This window comes from Schistocerca nitens, chromosome 6 (genome assembly GCF_023898315.1).
Source record: "Schistocerca nitens isolate TAMUIC-IGC-003100 chromosome 6, iqSchNite1.1, whole genome shotgun sequence".
Classification (NCBI taxonomy): domain Eukaryota; kingdom Metazoa; phylum Arthropoda; class Insecta; order Orthoptera; family Acrididae; genus Schistocerca; species Schistocerca nitens.
The window spans coordinates 419,921,159-419,945,408 of NC_064619.1; the positions used below are offsets into that span (position 1 = coordinate 419,921,159).

Genomic DNA, 24,250 nt, shown 5'->3' on the forward strand with positions numbered 1-24,250 from the left:
TTCGACAATGTCGTCACAGAAGTCTGTGATAGGATACTGATCATGTATAGAAGATACCGAATTTCAAAGTGAATTTGAGGTAGCACATTTCGAAAATGACAAACATGCAGGCAAATAAAATATAAAGAAGCAAGTGTAAGGTAAGGAACACTAATCAGAAAAAAAAATCTTGAGTAAATTGTCTTTTAAGTAGTGAGTTCCTAATCGAATGCCTAAGCAATAGAGTAGATACACACGGCGCATTCTGAACAGTAGACAAGTATCCAGTTTAGTTGATTACTGCACGTTGTCATTGCGAAATTACGGGAAGCTGGCTCAGCCAAGTATTCGGGCCAGTCGAGAAACAGCACTGCAGTCCACGACGACAGTTGATGAGTAGATAAAAGGCACGGTGCATACGCCACGGCCGCTTCAGTGCCTGAATCTCATGCTTAATATCATGCAGAACGAGCCCCGTACGCCGACTGGCTTGCTTACATTAATCGTTCAGTGTGCGATCGGAGCAGAACGTAACTAACAGCACTGCTTCCGCTGACACGAGAGCTTAGCTTTGCAGGCAGTAGGTTCCAAGGCAGTGCACAATTCAGGTATATATTCAGATCAGCTGGCCATCGTTCAGTTTCTGGCGCAATTGAACCATCAGGAGGGGAAACCGCGGTTTGCACCACCATTTTGCATGGAGCAAGAAAGCCCTGGAGGTCGCCTCTTAATCTGACTGGATCTTCGACAAGGCAGTGATGTAGCACCAATAGGAAAGGTACAGACTGTATGCGCTATTTCGGTCGCTACAGCTAAATGTCATCAAGAAGATCTTGAAGAGCAGAACATCTCATCATATATAGTTGCTAGAGGGAGTTTAGAGTACGGCACATAGTAATTTTTTAATTAATTATCTAATATTTCAATTCCTTTCCCACAGGCAAAATAAGTATTCATTGTGTCTGCTGGTAACTTAAACGATTATTGCGTACTGAATTCTTTCTTCTCGTCGTCGGTGCTAATATAGGGCAGTGGTTCTCAACCTAATGGGTAGTTACACACTGGCAAATAGGTAAAATGAAATTTCCTACAGGGAATAAACCAAAAGGGATGTATTATAGATCACTCAGGTAAATCTCTCATCAGCTCGAAGCTTGTTCTGAACACAACTACACGTCATCCTATCGGAGGAGGTGACTTTGCCGATGTCACTGCAGTGCAAGGGAAAATGTCGTCATTAAGTGATCGTAAAAGGATATAGAATTTCTATTTAGTGTGATGAATAGCAGCATGTTCTTAATTGCGGAGAAATGTAAGTTAATCCAATCAGTAAAAAGAAAAGTACGGTGTTCGAATAGAGTGTGGCGGGCTGCTTGACGCAGTCACTTCGATTAAACATGTAGACGTAACGTTGCAAAGAGACATGAAATGCAACGAGCAAGTACGCAAGGCTGGTTGTAGGGAAGGTAAATGTTCGAGTTCGGGTTATTAGAAGAATTCTAGGATATACTACACCACCTATAAGGCAGATCGCATATAGAAGACATGTGCGGCCTGTCCTTGAATGCTGCTCGGTTGTTTGCGAACTCCAAATCTCGGATTAAAGGAAGACGCCGAAGCAATTCAGAGGAGTGTTGCTAGATTTTTTACCGGTAGGTAGTGGCAACAAAACAACAATTCAGGTTGGTGTGTAGAATGTGTGAGTCTGAAGACATACCATCTCACTTTCTGAAAAATATCATCTACAATACCGAAGACTGCAAGATCTGACAAGTGCGAGAATTATCGCACAATCAGCTTAACCTTTCATGTATCCAAGTTGCTGACGAGGATAATATACAGATGAACGGAAAAGAAAATTGAGGATGTGTTAGATGACGATCAGTTTGGCTTCAGGAAAGGTAAAGGCAACAGAGAGGCAATTCTGACCTTGCGGTTGATATTGGAAGCAAGACTAAAGAAAAATCAAGACGCGTTCATAGGATCTGTCGACCTGGAAATAGAGCTCGACAATATAAAATGTTTGAAGATATTCGAAATTCTGAGAAAAATAGGCGTAAGCTATAGGGAGAGACGGGTAATACACAGTATGTACAAAAGCCAAGAGGGAATAGTAAGTGTGGGCGACCAAGAACGAAGTGTTCAGATTAAAGAACGTGTAAATAACGGATGTAGTGTTTCGCCCCTACTGCTCGATCTGTACATCGAAGAAGCAATGATGAAAATAAAAGAAAGTTTCAGAAGTGGAATTAAAATTCAAGGTGAAAGAGTATGAATGATAAGATTTGCTGACGACATTGCTATCCGCAGTGAAAGTGAAGAAGAATTACATGATCTGCTGGATGGAATGAACGGTCTAATGAGTACAGAATATGGATTGAGAGTAAATCGCAGGGATACGAAAGTAATGAGAAGTAGCAGAAATGAGAGCAGCGATAAACTCAACATCGGGACTGATAGTCACGAAGTAGATGTAGTTAAGAAATTCTACTACCTAGGTAGCAAAATATCCAATGACGGACGGAGCAAGGAGGACATCAAAAGCAGACTAGTACCGGGAAAAGGGGATTCCTGACCATTAGAAGTCTACTAGTAACCAACAAACGCCTTAATTTGAGGAAGAAATTTATGAGAATGTACGATTGGAGCTCAGCTTGTGTGATAGAGAAACATGGACTATTGGAAAACCGGAAAAGAAGAAAATTGAAGGATTTGAGATGTGATGCTACCGATGAATGTTGAAAATTAAGTGGACTGATAAGGTAAGGAATGAGGGGGTTCAGCGCAGAATCAGAGAGGAAAGGGATATGTGGAAAACACTGACAAGGAGAAGCGACAGGAAGACAGGAATTCTGTTAAGACATGAGGGAATGCCTTCCGTGGTACTAGTGGGAACTGTAGAAAGCAAAGACTGTAGAGGAAGACAGAGATTGGAATACATCCAGCAAATAATTGAGGTCGTAGGTTGCAAGTGCTACTCTGAAATGAAGAGGTTGCCAGGCCGCATCAAACCAATCAAAAGACTGATGACTAAAAGTAAATAAATGTGTTCTATCTGCCAGCGAATATTATGGAAATGCTCAACGGGAATCTGGCATATGTGATAGACTGAAGAACAATTAATACTGCCACCAACTTACATCTCGCGTAATAGCCCTGAAGACAGGATATGAGAAATCAGGTCTCTTATGGATGCTCCATACGAAAGGACGGTGGAAGATTATAGTTTCGCGTCCCATCGATAGTGCGGTCACTAGAGACGGAACACAAGCTAGATTACGAAATGGTGAGGAATGACAGTCTCTTTTTCAAAGGAACCATCAAGGTAATTGCTTTGGAGCGAAAAATCGCGAAAGATCTAAATATAGATGGCCGGACGGGCATCTGAACCGTCGTACTCCAGAATGCGAGTAAAGCGTGCTAACCACCGCACAGCCTAGCGCGGTCGCTCGAGTTACGAGTCGAACATGATAGGGAGATGACGAGCAATTGTACAAGGTGCCTTCCGCCATGTACATGCGGATTGCGTATGTAGCTGTAGTACAGATGTTGTTGCCGTTGCCTTCCACTTGACCAATCATAGAGTCACTCCAAACAAAGATAAAATTTGGCTTGTTTCACATAACAAATATTGCCAGAAGCAAAAGAAATAATAAGTGACGATAACAATCCAAGGGTTGACCGGAGATCGAAAGCGAGACATTCGTCACAGCAAATTAGTAAACGAAACGATTTGAAACAGTCATGTCTACTGTTACTGTATCGATACACTGTAATATTTATACATAAAAATTTGCAGAAACGAGTATCTGACTGTGATGAGATGAAAAGGAAGGCAGAACTGTTGAAACGAGTCAATGAACAACGTTATTCGAAGTTTGCGTATAGTCAGGGAACATATACAATGGGCAGTTGCTTGGCTCAGAGTGTTCTGTGGTTCGAAACAGCTACTAGTTCGCTTGTTTCTTAATGTTTTACCAGCCAGTTGTTAGTTCGACGAACGAGCGAAATGAAGGTGCACGATTTTTTCTTTTTTCTTTTTTTCCAAACCAGCCTACCGTATTGATTTCTTTCGTGAAATAAGCATGCTTCATCTCGGATGGTATCGAAATATGGGGAATATTTTAACAAAACAAGTTACGGTTGTTCGTATTATTGGCAAATTTGGCCTTTACCAACGAAAGCCTGTAGTTTAAGACGTTTCACTGTTCCCACGAACTGACAATGATACTTCACACGAGCAACAAAAGTTACTCTTTCACAAGTGTAATAAGCCAGCATTTGCCACTAACTGTTTTGCTGATTCGGATAAATCGACAAATAAATGTGTGGCTATTAAGACCATTTTCAATGAGTTAAAGAATATCTTCAGTTCGTGAAATCTGAGACAAATAAGAATTTCTTGAACTCTGTGATATCAACACACTGACAGTACGCCTTGATAAAACGGAAATGACAAAGTTTCAGCAATAGATTTGATACATTATTATTCGAAATAGCCTTAAAAGTAACGTTACAATTCTCCACGACTTATTGATATTAAAGCGTATTTTCGACCGATGTGAATTAACCAAAAGTAAAGAAAATATAAGAATAGAGCGTCAGAGACAAGCAGTATCAACGGTCTCCGTGACCTATTACTTTTCAGTTTAATAAAACATCTACAAAACACTTTAAACAAAAAATTTTACTGTAGGTATTTTTGACATGTAAACTCGATGAAGGGTAACATTTTCGAAAGGGTTGGGAACCACTGATTTTAGATCATGACTATTTGCTGCCGCAGACTTTCATTTTGTCATAAAAAAATCTTATAACAATTTTTGCTTACAAATGGTAGGTGAAATTTTCATTAATATCGAGCATATAATCAGACACAAGCAACGCAATGCACGGAAAGTTGTCACATATTTGGCGGAAAAAATTGAAAGTAAGATTATAGAGATTCAGTCTGGTCATCGTAAAGAAAGTTCACTTAGAAAGGACCGGAAATAGATTGAAAAATTAGTTATTTTCACACTGTCACGTGTTTAGCAAAAATACTGAAATTGATGTACAGATATTCGGTGTAGACCACTTGCTTAGATATGTCTGAAATAAAATGAAAACTTAAATTCATTGTATATAGTACAGTGACTTAGCCTGCGAGAGGTCACAGCTCAATTACAGTATATTCCGCAACAAAGAAACGGTACGTTGTTTAGCAACATTGGTCTATATTAGAGGAATGATATAGTTTCCCCAATAATTTCTCGAATGTCATTATTGAAAGAGGCCTCCAGCTGATGTTTTGGTAGACGTCGGGGATATCTGGTTTAGGTTAAGAGGCGGCAGCCAGTCAAACTACCGATATGGGCAGATCTGAGTTGCAGTTGACGCCTATGCATTTTCGTACTATCCCGTAGTGGCATCTGAGCACAGCGATTGCAATTTACAGTGTTTCCACTCAAATCTCTTGACCGTGAAATTGTTTTCCAAAAGAGGAACATCTTTATTTCAGAAATGAAAGTGAAGTCAACGTTCAATTAGTCCACGAGTTTCAAAATCCTTGCTCATACCAGTAACATGCATTTTAAGTGATTCAGTTGACAGAAAATGTGGAGAACTTGAATTGCAAACGCTGACGCATGATTATCCATATCATTCAGACAATAGGTACTACTTAGGTAGAAAATACATTTATCCATTCTGCACGTAATAGTTCACTTTCTAAGGTTTAACATTTTTCTTTATAGTATTTCTTTCTGTATCGTCCGATTATTACAAACATTTGGTAGAATCTTATACATTAAATTATATGATTCCTTTGGCTCTTACTCAATAGATCAACTAGTCTTAGACATAGTGCATGACTAATAATATGACAACCAATTAACCATTTACGTAATGTTCTCATTTTGCTTCATCGCATGATTATAAATACACATTTTTCGGAGTTTCTAAATACTCTTATTTCAGCGAAAAGTTATTCTTACACGCATGCTGACGGTTGCTCACCCTCTAAACTGGATGACTGTACAATGAACACAGTCGAAAGTGTAGAGTAATAATTGTAGAGAACTAGAAACAACATTGTCTTTGAAATAGTGTGGTACTTCGTGTGTCCGTTGATAGGTTATATCTCTATGAACTCGACATATGTAAAATGACTTAGGGTAATGCTGTTGACAGTTATTCCTCAACGACCTCCTCAGTTGTAGAGCACTATGAGGTGCGTTATCCAATTGTCAAAATTATCCCCTAGACGTACTCCGTATGGAGCTAAATTCACTTTTCTGTATTATATACCAATTTATGGTGAACCAAAATACATAAAAATATATAACCAGTCACTTTATTTATGACTCAACGACGCAGGTTAGAGTATTACGCATCAGTCATCTATTCACGTAATGCTAATGTATCATAATGCTTAATTTCATGTGCTCGATGTGGTGTGCACCCTCTGACAATGTTTTTAGTGGTCGCTACAACCCAGAAAAACGTATACCCACAAATCAACATTGATATTAAAATAAATTTGAATAGAATAGGCCTGATGATGGAAGTATAAGAGTCAGAAATGTGTCGTGGATTCGTAATTGAAGTTACTGGTTAAAGATTTCTGCGTATTCGAATAATATATATTACAGGCACGATTGGACCTAGCTTAACATGTTCATAACCAAAGTTTTCTTAACATTCAAGGAAAGAAAGGATAAATTTTGATGTCCAGTCAATACTGATGTCATTAGAGATGCAGAAATATATTTTTAGCTACTGTATGTGGAAAGGGCTAGAATGGTGCGGAATTAAATTAACGGAACCATTTAAAATTTGTTTAGTCCAATATTTCATCCCGCTCTTATTACCATCAGACATATGTGGAGAATTATGGTAGTATAGTAACTTGTAGTTCATCTTCCTTCTAAATTTGAGTTCAGTATGTTGAGATACAGCTACAACAGAGGACCAAAACTGGAACCGCTACAGACGTAAATGAAGTTAGCTCGGCTGTTCCATGGTGTTACATCAAAGTAGCAGTAAAAATTCTGATGCAACCCGACTGCTTAACTACTGGTAACCAACACATGTTCAGAAAGCAGTAAATACAGGAAAAGTGCTGGTCCTTTAAGGGTCATTAGGAGCAGATTGTAGGTAAGTAAATACCACGTAAGTATCCTATCTTTACCCAAATAACACATACTTTCTTAAGGGCTAGACTCTGCGTTACTTATCCACATACAGCTGCTGCAGTTACCATTAATAATTCGGCACAGTAACTTTGGAATACAAATGACTGTACTTTAGGTTAGGCGAAACTCCGATATCCATAAACAAAAACATACAATCTCAGAATCCACTTATTAAAATGACTTTGAGATCAAATATGAATGGCGATAATATTAAAATACTTTTCGTCAACTAACGAAATGATCGTAGTTAATTCTCGAAACTTACCATTCTCCAAGAAGGCAGGCCCCGTCATATAATACGACTACGAGTTACTGTGAGTTGAAACCCGTGGTATAAAGGAAATAAGTTTCTGATATTTAGTGAAATGTTTATCTGAAAGGCAGACTACATTCTCCAGGAGAAAGAGCGTTTGTAGTAACTACTAGGTATAGAGAGATCCAAAATTAAATTGCCTGCATACCTGTATATTCATTAGTAACCGCCCTAGATGGTACTAGATTCAGATTCAGACTCTTCATTCGCAGAGCAATTCAGAGGCACCGTACAGTCCACAATACTCAAAAATCCCGACGTTCGGTAGTATTCTGCGGTGGCTTTAATTTGTACAGAGTCGACTAGGAACACTTCGTATACGGTACCGCTGGTACTTTACCTGTACTGTTTCATATTTATCGCTAATCTCTCCTATGAGACAGGTCCACTCAGCTAGGAATGGGCGCAGGTGACGTCGGTTTACAGAAAAATTTAAATAATGGGTATAGAGAATTACTGACCAACAGCCGAAATGTTCGTATGTTGCAGGTGCCTAGATCATATTCTAAGCTCCTACTTACGACGTTCCTGTAAGGGAAGGATCTTGTCTCAAAGAATCAGTGTGGTTACGGGAATCAGCACTCGCGCGAAAGACAAGTCACATGTTTTACCCATGGAATATACGCGTGAACAGGCGTGGTTCTTTGTCATACATTTCTCAAAGGCGTCGAACCACGTTGACTAATACTCATTGTACGATCTTACGAAGCAGCTTCACAAATACTCGTATGCAACTGGCTCTAAGAATACTGGAGCAGAAGAACCGAGTATGCTTCACAGAACAGCGGATGTTCAACAGAAATGAAAGTAACATAGTTGTACCCCCTAGAAAGTCTTATACACTTCTAATTTATAACTTGTTTATTAGATACGTTTAGCAACACTGCCAGCTCTCTTGTCAGTGTATGATTATGAGAAATGACCAACAAAATAAACACCGTTTCCACTTGTTGTACTGAAAGTAGTGCTCTCTAAATGCTAAATAACACCTATCAGCAAGACAAAGAACCTGATAGAATCTGATTGTAAGATTACTGGTAAGCTTCTCGAGCGTCTTCCATAGTTTCAACACGTGGTGGTAATACTACAAAGTGATATAAATGGAGCGAAAACGATAAACCAATAGTAGGGAAGTCCAATAGAAGACCTATATTTGATGGGATAACACTGCAATTGAGTGTATCTATTAATATACTCGCGTATAAGAATCTTGTGCTACCTGTTCTGTTGAAATCCAGCGTATGGAGTGCGTAGGTCTGAAAGTAACCAGAGAATGAATTCAAAGACGCATTGCTAGAACCATAATGGGCCGTGAAACGCCATACATTAGTGTAGCATTAGGGCACCTACGGAAGGTCGTTTTTGCCTCGCTGCACACAAGAATAGATGAGGATGGGAAGTGGCAAATAAAAGTATAATTCACCCTCCGCCCTGCAGTGTACAGTAGTTTGAGTATGTATCTACATGCAAATCTCATTGGTAATACTTTAGTGTACTTGAAGCATGAGAGACAAGAATGTGATTCGTCACTAATCCATATTGTAAGTCCTACGGTCCTCTGAAGACTCTTCGTCAACTTCAGGTTCTGTGAATAGTTTGAAGTTTATAATAATGAGAAATGAGAAGGAGCGACCTGTATGTACTTTAAGGCATTTTTTAAAACCAAGATCGCTTTCTAAACTGTTCTTTATTGACACCGGTTTCGACAGGTAAGACTGTCACCTTCAGATGTTTAAAAACTTTTTGGCTGTACGTCATGTTCCATTGTGCATTCATTAGTGATGTCAAGTCTTGACAAACCTTTGTGGAATTTTCAATACACTGTTCACTAAATTTGTTAATATGGTATGAGTAATGAACGCACAAAGAAACATGACGTACAAACAAAAAAGTTTTTAAAGACCTGAGGATGACAATCTTACCTGTGGAAACTGGTCAGTAAATGACAGTTTTCAACGTGATTTCGGCTATAAAAATTTATTCTGCGATTAGTACTTGCTAATGAAGCACGAAAGTTACTAACCTGAGGGTTGATATGAACATCACGGTGCTCTACTAGGCATGCTCCAATCAGAGGTGACATAACCTGGCCTACAATAACATCAGGATATCATATTTTCGTTTCTTTTAATATTCTACTTTAGAATGCTTCTAACTATTCTATAGATAAATTTGTTTATTTTTTCTGTATTTCGGAATGTCCTTTAAGATATACAGTGATTGGCCATTCCCATTCTTATACAAGGTGATCCACCGATCGTGACAGGGCCAAATATCTCACGAAATAAGCGTCAAAGGAAAAAAAACTACAAACTCCGAAACTTGTCTACCTCGAAGGGGGAAACCAGATGGCGCTATGGTTGCCCCGCTACATGGCGCTGCCCCAGGTCAAACGGATATCAACTGCGTTTTTTTAAAATAGGAACCCCCATTTTTATTACATATTCGTGTAGTACATAAAGAAATATGATCGTTTTAGTTGGACCACTTTTTTCGCTTTGTGATAGATGGCACTGTAATAGTCACAAACATATGGCTCACAATTTTAGACGAACAGTTGGTAACAGGTAGGATTTTTAAATTAAAATACAGAACGTAGGTACGTTTGGACATTTTATTTCGGTTGTTCCAATGTGATACATGTACCTTTGTGAACTCACGATTTCTCAGAACGCATGGTGTTGCAGCGTGATTACCTGTAAATACCATATTAATACAATAAACGCTCAAAATGATGTCTATCAATCTCAATGCACTTGGCAATACGTGTAACGACATTCCTCTCAAGAGCGAGTAGTTTGCTTTCCGTAATATTCGCACATGCATTGACAATGCGCTGTCGCATGTTGTCAGGCGTTGTCGGTGGATCACGATAGCAAATATCCTTCAACTTTCCCCACAGAAAGAAATCCGGGGACGTCAGATCCGGTGAACGTGCGGGCCATGGTATGGTGCTTTGACGACGAATCCACCTGTTATGAAATATGCTATTCAATATCGCTTCAACCGCATGTGAGCTATATGCCGGACATCCACATGTTGGAAGTACATCGCCATTCTGTCATGCAGTGAAACATCTTGTAGTAACATCGGTAGAACATTACGTAGGAAATCAGCATACATTGCACATTTTAGATTGCCATCGATAAAATGGGGGCCAATTATCCTTCCTCCCATAATGCCGCCCCATACATTAACCCGCCAAGGTCAGTGATATTCCACTTGTCGCAGCCATCGTGGATTTTCCGTTGCCCAATAGTGCAAATTATGCCGGTTTACGCTACCGCTGTTGGTGAATGACGCTTCGTCGCTAAATAGAACGCGTGTAAAAAATCTGTCATCGTCCCGTGATTCTCTTGATGCCAGTGGCAGAACTGTACACGACGTTCAAAGTCGTCGCAATGGAATTCCTGGTGCATAGAAATATGGTACGGGTGCAATAGATGTTGATGTAGCATTCTCAACACCGACGTTTTTGAGATTCCCGATTCTCGCGCAGTTTGTCTGCTACTGATGTGCGGATTAGACGTGACAGCAGCTAAAACACCTACTTGGGCATCATCATTGTTGCAGGTCGTGGTTGACATTTCACATGCGGCTGAACACTTCCTGTTTCCTTAAATAACGTAACTATCCGGCGAATGGTTCGGACACTTGGATGATTTAGTCCAGGATACCGAGCAGCATACATAGCACACGCCCGTTGGGCATTTTGATCACAATAGCCATACATCAACACGATATCGACCTTTTCCGCAATTGGTAAACGGTCGATTTTAACACGGGTAATGTATCATGGAGCAAATACCGTTCGCACTGGCGGAATGTTACGTGGTACAACGTACTTATACGTTTGTGACTATTACAGCGCCTTCTATCACAAAGCGAAAAAAGTGGTCCAACTAAAACATTCACATTTCTTTACGTACTACACGAATATGTAATAAAAATGGGGGTTCCTATTTAAAAAAAAAACGCAATTGGTATCCGTTTGACCTATGGCAGCGCCATATAGCGGGCAAACCATAGCGCCATTTGGTTTCCCCCTTCGAGCTAGACGAGTTTCGTTCTTTGTAGTTTTTTGTTTTAATGCTTATTTCGTGAGATATTTGGCCCGGTCACTAGCAATGGACCACCCTTTATACAGTGTTTCAAAACGAAACAGATCCACGCTAAGTGATAGTGTGATTCACTACGAGGGGAAAACTTCGTATAAACACATGCTGAAACTGCTCTCTTACCCTCGCGTTACAGCTATTTGCAACTGTCAGGAATGAGAAGGGTGGAAGTTGTTGTTGTGGCGTAAGAAAATTTGTTCCGGACCGGGACTCGTACTCGGATTTATCGCTTATCGCGAGTGGTCGCCTTAACATTAGGCTGTCCACGCGTGCCTCCCGGATCGACCAAAACTTCCGCTTGTCACTTTGTCACCGAAAGGTAGCAAATCTTTACGTAACAAGCTGAAGCCAAGTTAACGCATTCAGTGAATTTATTTCGGAGTGATTTCGGACTACGGCCCATCGTCAACAATATCTGTTCATCCACGCATGCATGGAAATAAACTTCAGTAAATTTTCAAGTCATGCGTTGCTAAACGGAACTGAGTAAAACAGGAATTAGAATTAGTTGACTGAATACTTAGTCTTTACAAATGAGCGGGATCGTGCTTGTTGACGTGAAAAAAGCATGACCACTGAAGGAAGCCGGTCCCCAGCGCAGTCTGTTTCAAAGGACCAGTGACACTGGCCGAAGTATCGGCGTTCATATAGTATCCTTGTGCATTTGTACCATTAACATCGTTTAATTGAGCAGGAAGAACGGTACCAATTATGAAGCAAAAAATAATTCTGTTGTGCTTTGTAGTATTTACAGATTGTAAATATTCTTCAAATGGCTCTGAGCACTATGGGACTTAACTGCTGAGGTCATCAGTCCCCTAGAACTTAGAACTACTTAAACCTAACTAACCTAAGGACATCACATACACCCATGCTCGAGGCAGGATTCGAACCTGCGACCGTAGCGGTCGCGCGGTTCCACACTGAAGTGCCTAGAACCGCTCGGCCCCACGGCCGGCGTAACTATTCTTATTTGGACAAAGACCAGTCGGCACTCTAAGCTGTCGCCGGCATAGACTCACCAGAGATGTTATAATTAAAACTTGGGCAAACAACCGATTTCAGCTTCAGTTTGCCATTTTTTTATGCATTGCGTAGGAAGGTAAAGAAAATAAAATGCAGCAAGTGACGATCTGTTTATATACTACTTAAACAGCAGCAGCTCGGAAACAGTTGAAAATAAAGCACACATTCGCATAATATTTTCGGAATGGTAGATACGAACACATTTTAAATCATGTCTTTTTCTCCCTGAAATACTCTTCATAAAAAATCTGACTAAACAGAGAATGTCATTGATTGTTCACCATTTGTCAGAACTTTTTTTACCCATCACAGAAGTTGTGTATTTGACCATTTCATATTCTACATAATCAGTCACATAAATATGACCACCGCCTCTGTTCAATGTCAATGTGCAATAACCATCCGCTAACAGCAGATGGCAGCACTAGCCGTGGAGGTTATATAAAGTTCGCCAGGGGACGCGAGAAACAGTGCAGTAGTCGTGGTAATGCGCAAACGGAGTGAATTATCTGATGTCCAAAAATGCCTGATCATTCCCTTTGGGCCGAGGGCGTGCCGACGTCGTTAAAGTATGTAACGCACGGCAAAGTGGCCCTGTTCAAAACCAGAGACAAGGCAACCGTGGTGCACCACAGGCCATAAAAGTGGCGAACGACGGTTTAGAAGATGTGTACAGGCGAATAGACGTGCAACTTTTGATCAGCTGACCGAACAGATGAACTAAGCGGCTACCAACAGTGTCTCCTCAACGACTGTTCAGCGAACGGAGGTGCGTATGAGCCTCCGCGGCAGGCGCCTGTTTCATAGATCCATGCTGACTGTTGTTCGTCGGCGACGAAGCCTAGAATTTGAACGCCATTATCGCAACTAGACGTCTCCTGAGAGGCGACAGTTTCCATTTCAGATGTATCATGCTCTATGCTCCATTGTAGTGTACAAAAAATGGTTCAAATGGCTCTGAGCACTATGGGACAACATCTGAGGTCATCAGTCCCCTAGAACTTAGAACTACTTAAACCTAACTAACCTAAGGACATCACACACATCCATGCCCGAGGCAGCATTCGAACCTTCGACCGTAGCGGTCGCCCGGTTCCAGACTGTAGCGCCTAGAGCCGCTCGGCCACCCTGGCCGGCCTGTAGTGTACAGCGTGAAACATTCTGCAACCAGGAGATAGCGTTATGGTCTGGGGAATTTTTTTGCGGTATTTCCTGGGTGATCTCGTCATTCTGGAAGGCACACTGGACACCCCTACCTGCAGTTTGTTTTCCGTTGACACGAAGGCACCTTCAGCGGCAGAATGCACGTGTCACACAGCAGGCAGCTCGTGATTCGAAGAGCGTTACGAGAAGCCATCAGACTCACCAGATTTAAATGCAATCGAGAATCTGTGTATCCTCTTCGATCGGGCTGTTTGCGCCTGGGTTTCTCAAACGAGAAAAATAGCACAGCTGGCCACGGCAATGGACTCGGCATGGCTCCATATCCCTTGCAGTACCTTCCACAACCCCATTGACTCTCCTCCAACACGTCTCGCGCTACAAAAGGTAGTCATTTAGGCTTTTGACAGGTGACTGGGCAGTGTACTGTTAGGCTTTCTCCGTTCATTGTTTTCAGTGTGAATTGTAATTATTAATACAGAAAACAGCATTTTTTTAAATTTCGTTTTCTCTTTTATGGTGCCCGAGCTACTCGTATTACTGTCACTTTCGTCTTACACTAGCCTTAATATTTCGGTTTACAAATAATTATGGAAATATTTGTTAACTGTCTTGACATTATTAAGGTATCGTCACAAGTGATGAGAAGAAAATGTTGTATGTCAGCCGATTTGGGGACGGTGAATAGCCTGTAAAGTCATTTGGACGATAGTTGCTCGGCGTGAAATTGAGTAAACTGTATCCACAAAATACACTCATCATAAACTAATGACAACTTGTGGAGGGTAAGGATGCTCGTCTACCTGCGATGTACTAAGTTGCATATCATTTTCGTGCCTTTTACTTCTCGGAGTTGGTTCCAAGTAATCAACATCCGTTGATGAACCACAACATAATGACCACCTCCTTAATAGGGAACTGGGCCGCCTTTGGCAAGCACTGTATCAGCGGTTCTGTGTGGCATCAATCTGGTAAGTCCTTGATAGGCTTCCGGAGTTATGTGACACCATAAGTCTTCGCAAAAGACACACAGTTTAAGTCAATAAAAAGCCTGTGGCTTGTTGACTGAGAGCTAGTGCCAGATAGCGTCCCTGATGAGTTCTGCCGAGTTCAGATCAGACGAATTTAGTGGTCAACGGACAAAATGAGTTCACTGTAATGTTCCTCAAACCACTGAAGTTCTATTCTGGCCCAACGACACCAGCAGTTATCCAGGTAGAGGATGGCATCGCCATCAGACAAGACATCAAGAATGAAGTAATGTTCACGTAGTCCGCCGCCACCATGGTGCAATTGATTACTACGACTGGTCCCATAAAAGCTCAGGTAATGTCCCCCACAGCACGAGGCTGTCCCCAACGGCCTCTATTCGTGACGCAATATATGTTTCGAGGAGCTACTCTCTGGATGTCGCCGTATCGAGACAGGACCGGCTACCTGATGTTATAAGATACGTGTCTCATCCGACCGAGTAATACGTTTCCAAAAATTCATGGCCCAGTCTCTATGACCCCGTGCCCACAGCAGTTGTAAATGACGATGTCGTTGATCAACGTAGAAACACGTAGTGCTGCGAAGATCTGAGTTCAACAACGTACGCTGAACGGTGAGCTTCGAAATACCTGTTCCTGCAGCAAAATTGAGCTCTGTCTTTATATCTGCCCCCTGAGTGGTCACAGATCTGACCTCCACGTTCTTTGATGAGACTTGGACGTGCAATACATTGTCGCTACTCGTGGTTTCATTGTTCGAGCAGCTTCGCTGTTTCGGCGATACTCGTTCCGAAGCGCCTGTACACAACAGTCCGTCAAAGTCGCTTTATCAGTATATTTCCCCTAGTTGTGGCCCGTATGGTCCGTAGAATGTTTCCCCACTCGTCTCTGCTCCGTTTAAATGCTTTCCAAGCAGTGTCACGTGTACGCAACATCACCGGACGTGATTCTTCACCGCGGTAGGTAGTTGCCGTAATGTTTTGACGCATCAGTGTATGATGGTAGCTCCTCATATTTGGGAGGTGTTTGATGGCACAAAGGATCCTGTTTAACTATTATACTACTACATACAGATCACCTTTCTCCGTTGCCGCCCTATAACAGGAAGCAAAAGTAAAGTACAGCACCACGAATATAGCGTGCACCACGTCAGAAGGTTTCCAAGTTTGTACTTGTTCTGCGCATCACCTACCCCGGCAACCAAGTGATACAATTCCATTCATTGTTACCACAACAACTATGTAACACAATATGAAATGTGTCTTCCCCTTTTTCAGCAACCGCCTTGCGTGGCCGAGCGGTTCTAGGCGCTACACTCTGGAACCGCGCGACCGCTACGGTCGCAGGTTCGAATCCTGCCTCGGGCATGGATGGTTGTGATGTCCTTAGGTTAGTTAGGTTTAAGTAGTTCTAAGTTCTAGAGGATTGATGACCTCAGAAGTTAAGTCCCATAGTGCTCAGAGCCACTTTAACCATTTTTGAACCTTTTCCAACAATATTATCTGCTTACAGAGAACTTGGCAGCACTCGATATTCCGTTAACATCAGTGTTACATCAGTAATTCTGCATCAACATTTTGTGTGATGAGTAATGTTCCAAAGAAACTTAAGTTGCTCTTCCCGGTAGCGGCGCAAAGAAGTAAAGCCCCAGTAGACAATGAAAACTGTCAGTACATTTTGAGAATATTTCTCGCGGAGAAAATCAGTGGTCTAGTTAAAATACTTTAAAAATGGACTAATAAGAGTCTTGGCTGAGATAAAATATTTATTTGTAATGGTAACCGGTTTCGGTCAGAATGTGCCCATCTTCAGACCACGTAAACCATGATGGTAGGCGGTGGCAGTGAACAGAGTAAATGTCGTACGTTTATTGAAATGATCATACTTTGGTTGGAACTTAAATAGTGGCAATACTGCTGTGGAGACACTATGCAATGGAATCTACTATTGTCGCTGATAGCACACGTTGACATACCTACCTTACCTCCGAGCAAATGCACTCGACCGTCCCACGTCATCGGCGTGCGCACATCGAGAGAAACACAGTCACTTGTGAGCGAGTGGTCTAACGTAACGGTGTCACTATGTTTTCGAAACAGGAACAACGAAGTTGTATCAAGACTGAATGTGCCAGAGGTCGTACAGCACGACAGTGTCATCAAGGTCTTCAAGAGGCGTGCGGGGAATCGGCATTGTCGTACAGAACAGTGGCACGTTAGCCTTCAACGAAGGTCGGCAAACTGCGGCAGACGTGCATCGGGCAGGTCGTCCTAGCGTCTCTGAAGAACTGCATGTTTTTGGAGCATCACCTGCGACCAACTTTTCGAAAGAAGCGGCTACACTTTCTGCCAATACACCCATCATTTTGCACGATAATGCGCGGGCGCATACAGTGCAAGCTGTGGTTGCTCTGTTCGGTCGATGGGACTGGGAAGTAATGTACTTAAGTCCTTGTGATTTTGATCTGATTCCGGAGATGAAGGAACCAATTCGTGGCATTCGCTTCAGAACTGTTCCAGAGATTCGACAGACAGAGCAGGCTCTACTAACGGTACATTACGCCTTCCACATCGTTGGCAGCGGGTTCTACACAACGCTGGTGACTACTTTGAAGGACAGTAACAGGTGCAAACATGTAACTCTTTTGTATCGGTTGTGAGTAAATTGTTGCCACGATTTATGTTCCCACCCTCCTAAACTAGTTCTCTTTCTTCGAAGCGTGATTACACAAAACAAATAGAAGTTCACGATTATATATCTGTCTTTGAAGTGAAAAGGAATGTAAGTAAGATGTCTTTCCCGCGGAAAACTGAATCTTAGTGTATGATTCCAATATATTGGTTCACGAGGAACTGAAAGCGCTTTTTTTTTTTTTTTTGTCAGTCTTCTAAGTGGTTTGATGCGGCCCGCCACGAATTCCTCTCCTGTGTCAACCTCTTTATCTCAGAGCAGCACTTGCCACCTACGTCCTTGTTTATCTGCTAGGTGTATTCCAATCTCTGTCTTCCTCTATAGTTTTACCCTCTACAGCTCCCTTTAGCACCATGGAAGTTATTTTATGATGGCTTAACAGATGTCCGACCTTCCTGTCCCTTCTTCTTGTCATACTCCTTTCTTCGCGGAATCCCTGGAGAACCTCCTCATTCCTTACACTATCAGTCCACCTAATTTTCAATATTCATCTGTAGCATCAAGTCTCAAATGCTTCGACTATCTTCTTCTCCGCTTTTCCCACAGTCCATGTTTCACTACAATACAATGCTGTGCTCCAAACGTACATTCTCAGAAATTTCTTCCTCAAATTAAGGACAATCTTCGACACCAGTAGACTTCTCTTGGACAGGAATTCTCTTTGGGCACTGCTAGTCAGCTTTCGATGTCCTCCTTGCTTCCGCCATCACGAGTTATTTTGCTAGCTAGTGGAAGAATTCTTTAACTTCATCTACTTGGCGATTAGTGTTTCACTGTTCACATTTCTGCTATTTCTCATTATTTTCGTCTTTGTTCGGTTTACTCTCAACCCATGTTCTGTATTCATTAAACTGTTCATTCCATTCAGCAGACCCTGTATTTCTTATTCACTTTTACTCAGGATTGAAAATGTCACCAGCGAATCTTATCATTGATAGCCTTTCACTTTGAATTTTAATTCCATTTCTGAAACTTTCTTTTATTTCCATAGTTGTTTCTTCGATGTATAGACTGAACAGTAGGGACGAAAGACTACATCCCATTTTAATCCGAGCACTTCGTTCTTTTTCTCCACCCCTTATTGTTCTCTCTTGGTTCTTGCACATATTGTATATTTTCCCCTGTTCTTTTACTATAAAATGGCTCTGAGCACTATGGGACTTAATATCTACGGTCATCAGTCCCCTAGAACTACTTAAACCTAACTAACCTAAGGACATCACACAACACCCAGTCATCACGAGGCAGAGAAAATCCCTGACCCCGCCGGGAATCGAACCCGGGAACCCGGGCGCGGGAAGCGAGAACGCTACCGCACGACCACGAGCTGCGGACCCTTTTCCTATAGCTTACCCTTATTTTATTCACAATTTCGAACATCTAGTACCATGTTTCACTATCCAACGCTTTTCCCCGGTCGACAAATCCTGCGAACATGTTTTGACTTTTGTTTATTCTTTTATCCACCAGCTGCAACGTCAAAACTGCCTCCCTGGTGTCTTTGCCTTTTCTACAGGCAAACTGATCGTCATCTAACAGATCCCCTTTTTCTTTTCCATTCTTTTGTATATTATTCTTGTCAGCAACTTGGATGCATGAGCTCTTAAACTGAGTGTGCGATAATTCTCACACTTGAAGGCTCTTGCAGTCTGGAACAATGTGGATGACAGTTTCCCGAAAGTCAGATGGTATACCTCCAGTCTCATACATTTTACACACCAACGTTAATGGTCTCTTTCTGGCCATATCCCCCAGCCGGCCGTTGTGGCCAAGCGGTTCTAGGCGCTTCAGTCTGGAACCGCGCGATTGCTACGGTCGCAGGTTCGAATCCTGCCTCGGGCATGGATGTGTGTGATGTCCTTAGGTTAGTTAGATTTAAGTAGTTCTAAGTTGTAGGGGACTGATGACCTCAGATGTTAAGTCACATAGTGCTCAGAGCCATTTGAACCATATTCCCCAATGATTTTAGAAATCCTGATGGCATTTTATCTGTACCTCCTGCCTTATTCGATCTTAAGTCTTCCAAATGTCTTTTAAATTTTAATACTGGATCCCGTATCTATACTATATGGACTGCTGTTTGTTCTATTACGTCTTCAATAAGTCTTCCCCCTATGGAAGCCGTCATTGTACTTTTTCCACCTATCTGCTCTCTCCTCAGCATTTAACAGTGTAATTCCGATTGCGCTCTTAATGTTACAACCTTTTCTTTTAATTTCATCGAAAGTTGTTTTGAAGTTCCTGTAAGATGAGTCAGTCATTCCGACAATCATTTCTTTTTCGATTTCTTCAAAATTTTCATGCAGCCATTTCGCCTTTGCTTCCCTGCACTTGCCATTTATCTCATTTCTAAGTGACCAGTATTTCCGTATTCCTGAATTTCCCTGAACTTCCTGTACTTCCTTCTTTCATCGATGAACTGAAGCATTTCTTCTTTTACCCATGGCTACTTTGCAGTTATCTTCTTTGTACCTATGTTTTACTTTCCAACTTCTGTGACTGGTTTTTTTAGAAAGTCCCTTCATCTTCAACTGAAATTGCTACTAAGCTTCCTTATCGCCGTATCTATAGCCTCAAAGAACTTCACCGCGCGGGGTAGCCGCGCGGTCTTAGACGTCTTACCACGGTCCGCGCGGCTTCCGCCGTCGGAGGTTCGAGTAATTCCTCGGGCATGGGTGTGTGTGTGTCATCTTTAACGTAAGTTAGTTTAAGTTAGATTAAGTAATGTGTAAGCTTAGGGACCGATGTCCTCAGCAGTTTGTTCCCATAAGTGCTTACCACAAATTTCCAATTTTTTTTCAAAGAACTTCAAGCATGTTTCTTCATTCAATAGTTCTTCCACATCCCACGTCTTTGCGCACTGGCCCTTCTTCACTAGTCTCTTAAATTTCAGCCTACACTTCATCATTACTACATTGTGATCTGAGTCTATATCCACTCCCGGGCATGCCTTACAACCAGTATCTCATTTCGGAATCTCTGTCTGACCAATATGTAATCTAACTGAAATCTTCCGGTATCGCCCGGCTTTTTCCAAGTATACCTCCTACTCTTGTGATTCTTGAACAGGATATTCGCTAATACTAGCTGAACCTTATTGCAGAGCTCAATTATTCTTTCTCCGCTCTCATACGTAGTACCAATCCCATATACTGCCGTAAACCTTTCTTCTACCTCTCCCACCACAATCGCATTCCAATCCCCCATGACTATTAGATTTTCATCTCCCATCACGTACTTTTTTTGAAGTACCCGTCCAATATCCTCACATACTCTCTCTATCTCTTCATCTTCGGCTTGCGACGTCGGCATGTATACCTGATATCTCGTTGCCGGTGTTGTTTTGCTGTCGATTTTGATGAGAGTAGCCCTATTGCTGAAGTGTTCGCAATAGCTCACCCTCTGCCCCACCTTCCTAATCGTAACGAATCCTACTCAGCTTATACCGTTGCCTGCTACTGTTGATATTACCCTTCCTCCTCTGACCAGAAATCTCTAACTTATTTCCGTTTGACTTCACTGATCCTCTCTAGAATGTACCTTCGCATTTCCCTTTTCAGATTTTGTACATTCCCTACCACATTCAAACTTCTGTTATTCCACGCGCCGACGCGTAGAACGTTATCCTTTCGTTGGTTACTCTATATTTTCCTCGTGGTCGCCTGCCCTTGGCAGTCTCCTCTTGGAGATCCGAATGATGGACTCTTCCGGAATCTTTTGTTAACGGAGAGAACATCGTGACACTTTCTTCAAGCACAGGGCACATGTACTGTGGCTACAAATTACGTGTCTTTAATGCAGTGGTTTCCATTCCTTCTGCATCCTGATGCCGTTAATCATTGTTGATTCTTCCGCCTTTAGTGGCAGTTTCCCACACCAAGGACAAGAGAGTGCCTTGACGGTCTGTCAGCTCGTCCGCGCTCTTTGAGAAGGCCGTTGGCAGAATGAGGGTGACATTATGCCTGAAGTCTTTGGCTGACATAGCTGATGATGTTTATTCAAAATTTAAACGGTGCCGGGCTTCGAACAATGGACCAAGGACATTTTGAATACTAAACAAAACGCTACCCGTAGACCACGAGTGCTTCCCCTGAATGTCTGCTTACGCACAAAACACTGTAGGGGCTAAGTAGCTGGCTGCTCCACGTCCCAAGGGAGGAAAAGATTTCCAGTAAGTAGGCTGGCGTCGGACGACAGCTCACGGTATGACACCAGGAAATCTGTTTACGGAACCACAAAAGCGGTCACGGTAACTGTCCAGAGAGTTCGTTTATGGAGAAATGGCTCGCAGTAGACGTGCGCCGGCTTAAATACTGCTGAATCGCCAAGATACGGTAAGATCTACTTTTGTTCACTTGACATTTCCGAAGCGCGTCAACGCTGACTGCGTCCTTTAGTAGCGATACTACAGCTGCCTGCCTGCTAGGTATGCGCTCAGAATTGTCGTGGTGTTGTTCGCCTATGTAGCCCCTGCGGCTTCGGGCATAGTCCACTCGCGATGCATTGCTGTTATGCTGGAGGACTATGAGCACCGACATAGCAGAAGTGACTTTCATTCACGTGTCAGGGCAGAAGCCTCTACCCTGGCACAATTTTGGGAGGTGCATGCCTTCAGTACCAATGCAGCTCATTGCAGTGATGTGAGTAAATTCGGGGCACAATGACTGCACCCGAAGTTCCATGGTTTAACCAGTCTAGGAGACACTTTCCAGCATGATAATGCTCACTTTAGCAGTTGTGGCTAATCTCATTTCTAAATTTCATTCCGTTGTCTTATCATTAAAAAGAGAAAATTGCTGATATCTTCAGGATTACAACTACGCAACAAGACACAGAGTAATAGCTTACATGGAAATGGAGGAAGTTGTAGAAGACAAAGACAAACATAGTACAGAGAGACAAGGATCGGGAGATACGGAACAAACAATTGAGGATGTTTGGTGCAAGTGCTACTGTGAGATAAAAATAATCGAATTACAGACAAAACCATGCCTAGCCGCATCGAAACAGTCGCGAAACCGCTAAAACTCGATAATGCATTTCGTTGTATTTATTGAAGGAAATTCGTAATATCTGAACATGAAATTTAACATTCATCAAGGAAGATGATGCTATGCTGTTAAATATTAAGAGAAGTAATGCTATATTATAATTGCACTCGTGGACATGACGTTCTTTACCTCCAGGGACTAACAAAGTCATAGATAAATATCTTAATGGTGCCTAAAATATAATTGATGAAACGTCCCGTATTGTAAAGTGGAACGATTATCAACAGTTATTGTGAACATAGCGCTCCAGAAGTTAAGCTCTTGCAGTTGTAAGAACAAGGGTGATATATTTTTACTCAGTAAGGCTGCCAAAACTACAGGACATCACTTAATAAATGCAAGTCTTCCGGTCCAGATTGAACACATGTTGGGTTCCTTTCAGAGTACGCTGATGTAATAGCTCCATTGTTAATAAACATATACAACCGCTCTCTCGACGAAAAATCCATACCCAAAAACTGGAAAGCTCCACAGGTCACATCAACATTCAAGAAAGGCAATAGGAGTAATCCATTAAATTACAGGCCCATATCATTAACGTCGATTTGCAGCAGTATTTTAGAGCATCTATTCTGTTTGAACATTATGAATTACCTCGAAGAGACACAGTCAACATGGGCTTGGAAAAAATCGCTCTAGTGAAACACAACTAGCTCTTTACTCACACGAAGTTTTGAGTGTTGTTGACAAGGGGTTTCAAATTGATTCTGTATTTCTGGATTTCCGGAAGGCTTTTGACACTGCACCACACAAGCGGCTTGTAGTGAAATTGCGTGCTTATGGAATATCGACTCAGTTATGTGACTAGATTCGTGTTTTCCTGTCAGTGAGGTCCCAGTTCGTAGTAACTGACGGAAAGTCATCGAGTAAAACAGAAGTGATTTCCAGCGTCCCCCAAAATAGTGTTATAGACGTTCTTCTATCCCTTATACAGGGTGAGTCACCTAACGTTACCACTGGATATATTTCGTAAACCACATCAAATATTGACGAATCGATTCCACAGACCGAAAGTGAGGAGAGGGGCTAGTGTAATTGGTTAATACAAACCATACAAAAATGCACGGAAGTATGTTTTTTAACACCAACCTACGTTTTTTTAAATGGAACCCCGTTAGTTTTGTTAGCACATCTAAACATATAAACAAATACGTAATCAGTGCCGTTTGTTGCATTGTAAAATGTTAATTACATCCGGAGATATTGTAACCTAAAGTTGACGCTTGAGTACCACTCCTCCGCTGTTCGATCGTGTGTATCGGAGAGCACCGAATTACGTAGGGATCCAAAGGGAACTGTGATGGACCTTAGGTACAGAAGAGACTGGAACAGCACATTACGTCCACATGCTAACACCTTTTTATTGGTCTTTTTCACTGACGCACATGTACGTTACCATGAGGAGTGAGGTACACGTTCGACGGGCGTATCATAGGACGTGGAGGACGCATAAATTGGCCAGCCCGTTCTCCTGATCTTACGCCTCTGGACTTCTTTCTGTGGGGTACGTTAAAGGAGAATGTATACCGTGATTTGCCTACAACCCCAGAGGATATGAAACAATGTATTGTGGCAGCCTGCGGCGACATTACACCAGATGTACTGTGGCGTGTAGGACATTCATTACGCCAGAGATTGCAATTGTGTGCAGAAAATGATGGCCACCACATTGAACATCTATTGGCCTGACATGTCGGGACACACTCTATTCCACTCCGTAATTGAAAGCGGAAACCACGTGTGT

General features: G+C 42.0%; 1 protein-coding gene across 1 annotated transcript in view; it reads left to right on the forward strand.

Annotated features, from left to right (window-relative positions):
• The window catches only part of LOC126263383 (neuronal acetylcholine receptor subunit alpha-7), a 316,056-nt gene that overhangs the window by 109,354 nt on the left and 182,452 nt on the right, over positions 1 to 24,250 (forward strand). The window lies entirely within an intron of this gene.